The sequence below is a fragment of the Tauraco erythrolophus genome, chromosome 13, assembly GCF_009769465.1.
Source record: "Tauraco erythrolophus isolate bTauEry1 chromosome 13, bTauEry1.pri, whole genome shotgun sequence".
NCBI lineage: Eukaryota > Metazoa > Chordata > Aves > Musophagiformes > Musophagidae > Tauraco > Tauraco erythrolophus.
The window spans coordinates 22,086,476-22,092,401 of NC_141477.1; positions in this window are offsets into that span (position 1 = coordinate 22,086,476).

A 5,926-nucleotide genomic window follows, 5' to 3' on the forward strand; every position below is an offset into this window, starting at 1 on the left:
AAGGAAAAAAAGTGTTCCTTCACACATCTTGTGGCGATTGGAAATAGTTGCTGGAAATTCAGCTTTTTACTCCTGCTTGTGAGGTAAAACTACGTTCAGCTGAAAGTCACAAGAAACAACAGACTCTGCGAGCTGCAGTCAATTTCTCTCGGAACCAAAAGTTCTTCCTTCTCACAAAGCTCGTCTGACGTTTTTAAGGTAACAATTTACCAAGTCTGCCTAAAACTTGGTTTTGAACAAGTCTCCACGTTCCCTAAGCACAGGATACTTACTACAGAAGCGGGATAGCATCCATAATAATGTCAGAAATTCCAGATACTGAATTCCCAATAGCCTTAAAGGACAATAAATATGAAACTGAACTTCTGAAGGCGCTGAGCACACAGAAGGCCAGTGAAAATCAAGTCTTCTGAAAACCAGGTTACATTAAAAAACGGCAAAGAGATGATATTCCCACTGAGGGAAAACTGTTGGTGCAACACACGCTGCTACAAACCCAGGGGAGTTATGAACCAGGATGGACAACACCTTCTGTCCACGGAAAACAAAACCATCACGGAGTTGTCCCCAATGCTTTATCTGGAAGTCTTACCCAAACTGCACACGCAACAGATCTCTCATAATCTGTTGATTTTATCAGGTCAAGATTTTAACCTCGGCTCAAGCCTTTTAGCTTTTCCAGGCTCGAGCACCGGCCCCAGTTTTACCCAGGCCAGGCCAGCACAAAGGCCAATCCTCAAGCCACCATTTTCCCCAGGGAACTAAACTGGGAAACAGATCTGGTTTAAAACTAACTGAGGAGAGGAAAAAAAGGTTCAAAACTAGTTTTAAGTCGAATCAGTTGACTGATCCAGTTCACCTTCCCAATCCATAAACGGCTGGGGATGGCCCATGGGATGGGGGAAGGACAGGCTGCTGTTTCTGGCAGCAGCACTGGTCTAACGCATCCACCACGCTACGCTTAACGTGGCTCCATCTTCCTTGGGGCATATACTGCTATAACGAACAAACAGCCTCTGGACTCACCCAGAAATTGGTCCATCTTCTTGCTTACCAGTGGTGTCATCTGCAAAAACAATCATAACAATAAGAGAATTATTGAAGTGAAAGAAAAAAAGCTAAATTTGAGCTCGAAACGCATCACAACTCCACAAATACCTTGGAGTACCAAGGCACTATAACCCCAATGTTCTCTTTTCAACTAAGTCCAACTAGAAACAAAAATCCCAAACCCAACCATCTGCAGAAGTGAAGTCTCACACTCCTGACACAGAACAAAATCCAAAATACACATCCAAAGTCTCAGAGCAGGAGTAACGGCAAAGATCACATAAGGAACTGACGTCGGCTGTGAAGTATACAGACTTCTAACGTGCCAGGGAGGAAGAAACACAAAAGGATTCCGTTGGAAAGCGCATCAGGAGGACAAAGACGTTCAACTAAAGTCCTGCGCTTTCTCCTGGAAACACCCCCCCGGTTCCCCGTTACCGCAGGGGTGCCCCGGCATCGATGGGGTTAACATGTGGGCGATCAGGGAGCCGGAATGACACCAAAGCCCCACGGCAACCCCTTTGTACCGCGGCGTTATTGTCGCAACAACCTCCATCCCACGGCCTCGGGCGAACGCGCCGCCCGCCCCCTCCCACCGCATCCCGCGGGGACCCGGCGCGGCCCCCGCACACCGGGGGCAGGTCGGGGGGCTCTGCGGTGCCCCCCGCGGTACCTACCCCCGTACAGCCAGTGCTCCTCGTCCTCCTCCGCCTCCAGCGCCGCCGCGCCCGGCACGGCGCCCGCCGCCGGCGGCTCCAGCTCGGTGGCCATGGCCGCCGCGCCGCGGGGCTGAGGGGCGCCCCGAGCTGCCCGCCCTCCCCCGCGCCCGCACGGGCCGAAAAGGCGGCGGCGGCGGCGGAGGAGGAGGAGGAGGAGGAGGAGGAGGAGAAGCGGCGGCGGCCGGGACCCCGCTAGGCTCCCGCCGCGGCCTGAGGCGAGGCGCGCATCCGCTGCGCTCGGCACGGGGCGGGGCGGTCCGCAGCCGCCGGGAGGCCTCGCTAACGCGCCGCCATCGCTCCTGCTCTGGCTCCCGCCGGCGCGGAGGAGGGCGCGACCCCCCGGGGCCGCCGCCGGGCCTTAGCGCCGCCCGCCCCGCCGCTACACCAGGCACCGGGCCCCGCGCAACAGCCGCGGCGCAGGACGGGCGGGCAGCGGCGCATGCGCGGCGCATGCGCCGAGCGGGGAGGGCGGGAAGGGCGGTGCGGGCGCTGCGCTCAGACTTCACAGAAAACAGCGCGTTGTCCGTCGGTTTGGGACGGCGGAGCTTCGGCCGCGGAAACCCGCTCAGCGCGGGGAGCGACGGGCGCAAACAGCCGCCGGCTCCTGCTGGGAGCTCCCGGAGGGCGCGAATCCAGCAGAATTCCCAAAGAGGTTTGTGGAAGTGACGGGGGGCACATAATTCTGCTGCCCGTGATCGTTCCGCAAGCCCTAAATGCGCTTCTGCCAACACAGCGGCATTCACAGAGCCGCTGGTGAGACTGTGGAAGCGCTCAGCGTTTTGATGGATTTACACATCCCGTTTCCAGCTTTGCAGCTCGTAAGTGAATTTCACGTTTTACATCCCCAAGATGTGGCGCCTGATACTCTTCTGCAACCCAAAGCCATCCAGTAGCTTCCGCTTCGGAGTAGCTGCACCAGTTAGTGTGATGCCCTCCCCAGTTCCAAAGCTCTTAATTCTACCCGTACTACACGGAAACTCACAGCAGTGTCATCTTCAGCACTGCCCAGCGCTACCGAAAATGATACCGAATCGTAAAGTGCTTTTCCACACACTCAGCAATGACAAAAAATTCCGTATCAAAAGTTACCTCGGAAGTGGCCCGTCTCCCTGCGGTTCGAGCGTGGCCGGGATCCACTCCTCGGCGGCCCCTGCTTCCTGCTGCAGGTGCAAAGAGATGCTGGACAAACGCCCACTGGGGCAACTGGAACAGGGATTAGACAACTGTCTCACAGCACCCCCAAAGTATATCGGGAGTCGGCCCCGGAGACCCCCTCGTTAGGCACCACCAGTAGTTCCAGATTAACTCACCCAGTGGAAAACCGCCACTCGTACGCAGAGCCTCAGCAGCGGCCAACGACTCTTGTGGCCTGTTCACAGACTGTACAATAGTTGTTGGGTTTTTTCCACATGGTCCCAAAACAGTACTTGAACCTTACAAACATTTGAGAATTATTTTTAAAAACCCCAAACAAAACCCAACAGGAATCAGATTTGAAGAGAACTTCTTTGTATTTTGGTGGATACAGCAGTTAGGATAACTGGCTGCTTAGTTTCCAAATTACAGTTTTGCACTTCATAACCTAGCTCGGATGAAGATGTGGACTGACCCTCTGTAGCTACAGATTTCACTACTGTATAGACTCATTTTAAGGTCAAAATAAATTCATCTTTAATGAAGGATGAATTGTTCAGGTATGTAGGAAACTAGTCTGGAATTAAGCCCATGAGCTGCCCTGCTGAGCTGTACTATATCACTGTGGTTTCTCCTTGCCATCCCCATTGGTATTTGGGCACTCTGAGCCATTTACACACTTAACCTTAGGGCTATTGTTTGCAGAACCATATTCTGCAAGCCAGACACTTCGTTGTCATCAGTGTCCAAGGATATCCTCGTAGATATTATCTGGAGAACCAGTAATTTTCAATTACTCATTTAGGCTTGCACATCACATAATTTACCCTAAATACAGATCAGTCATTGCCTATTCTTTAATACATACCTTTTAATTTAATTTTAAATTCTTTTTAGTCTGAGAGCTACTGTAATTCCTCCTCCCAATTTCATTCATTTTGGATATCCCATGTGACTCAGAGTGTTCTTAAAAAGGGTGGTTTTTTTTTCCTAGCAGAAATCTCAGGTCATATTTGTTATCAATGAACCTAGATATATAAATATTTCCGAAAGAAATTTTAATTTACTGTTCAAAAGAAGGCTACTATGGATCATACAGTTATGTGAAATAAAATGTGAACATATTAAAAAAGATTTCTGTTAACTTTGCAGATGGAGTCAGTCAGTGACAAAGGTGGTGTGGTGTTTTTTTTACAGGAGGAATGGGAGCGCATACACAAGGAGAGCTGGAGGACTGGGAGGACCACTGTAATGTAAGTATCAAGAAATTCAACAGTACAAAGTGTCAAATGATGAGTCGGGACTGATGGGACTAGTAATGAGTGTCTGTGGGAGCTCGTATAAGCACGAAGTGACTGAAGAGAAAAAGTCTCACATTTATCACAGAACAGCTATGAATCAGAAATACAATACAGCTATTAAGGAGACAAATGTGATCCTTTAAATTTAATGGATCACATTATTTTCGCAGTGGAGAAGGAACTATCTACGTTGAAATAACTGGTGCCTTAGCCATGAGCCATTATCTGCAATATCTGATTGCTTCTGGTCACACCTATTCAAGGAAAATTAATTCAAGCTGGAATAAATGCACGCAAATGCAAGTAGGATGATCAGAAACAGAGAACTTTGCTTTTGAGAGGAGACTAACACTTCCTCTTGTCCAGCAAACGAAGACTACGAGGTGTAAGTCTCTATAAGCTTAACTAGAAAAATAAACTCAGCTGGAACACTTCAACTATTTATGCTGAAGAACAATGCTGGCATGACAGGTGTATGGAATTATAAATACAGTAGCACAGAGATTAAAATGAGCTTCACTACCGAGTAGTTCTGAAACTGCCTTCCACTGGTAAAAATCGGGGCCACATCCCAAGTACTGTTAAAATGGACCTTTGCTAGTGGTGGTCTGGGCAATTCCAGCTCAAACCCTACGGGATGAACTTCGTGACTCAGCCTCGTGGTGCTGTATTTGGCCTAGCACCACACCAACATTCTCCAAATTTCTCAAACATCATTCAGTAACAGTTCCATGCTTAAACAGCACGTCAACCCAGATGCTCCTGTATTTGTCCAAAACAACTGAGGACACCAGCTTTCAACAAAAGCACCGCACGTGCCCATTTGAGGAATGCCGTATTTCTCCCGCAGGGATGAGCCAAAGGCTTTAATTTTAAGTCCTGCTTTCACAGCTACAAAGCTGGTCTGTTCACACACACACAAAAGGCTGCCTTGTCCTGCACTCACAATCCTCTGTATAAGCCAATGATTTATTTGGCTAACAGACACCATCCCTGCTCAGGTTAGGCTCCCTTTGAGGTGCAACTCCCAGAGCACAGGAGAAAACCCTCTGCTTTTCGGAGCCTTTTTGGAGAGGAATGCTGCAGCAAGAGCCTGTACAAGAACTTACAACAGAGAGTCTGTACACCAACCAACCAAATTACCTGGAAGACTAAATGTGATCATCATTCTGCAGGTTGGTTTTTTTTTTTGGAAAGCCTGCCTAAGCTCTCCAAGTCTTATTCTTAGAATCATAGAATCACAGATTGGTTTGGGTTGGAAGGGACCTCAAACATCATCTAGTTCCATCCCCCCTGCCATGGGCAGGGACACCCTCCACTACACCAGGTTGCTCCAAGCCTCATCCAACCTGGCCTTGAACACTTCCAGGGATGGGGCAGCCACAACTTCTCTGAGCAACCTGTGCCAGTGCCTCACCACCCTCTGAGTGAAAAATTCTTCAAACCAGTCAAGCCATACTTAAACTCCCAATACAAGCACCTGGTCAGGCCGTATCAGAAGTGTGTCACATTTAAAGAAAACCCATCACTGATGCCATTCCATTCACAGCTGATCAGCACACTGCTACAGGGAGAGACGCAAGAGATTTTTTTTTGGTCCATAAACACATTGCACTATTCAAAGGTTTTCATCTTTCAGTTTAATGAAAGAAAAATGTCTTAAAGTGATTACGCATGTCTGACTTCCAGCTTCTTTTAATGGCACAGGCCAGTGCAGTGAAT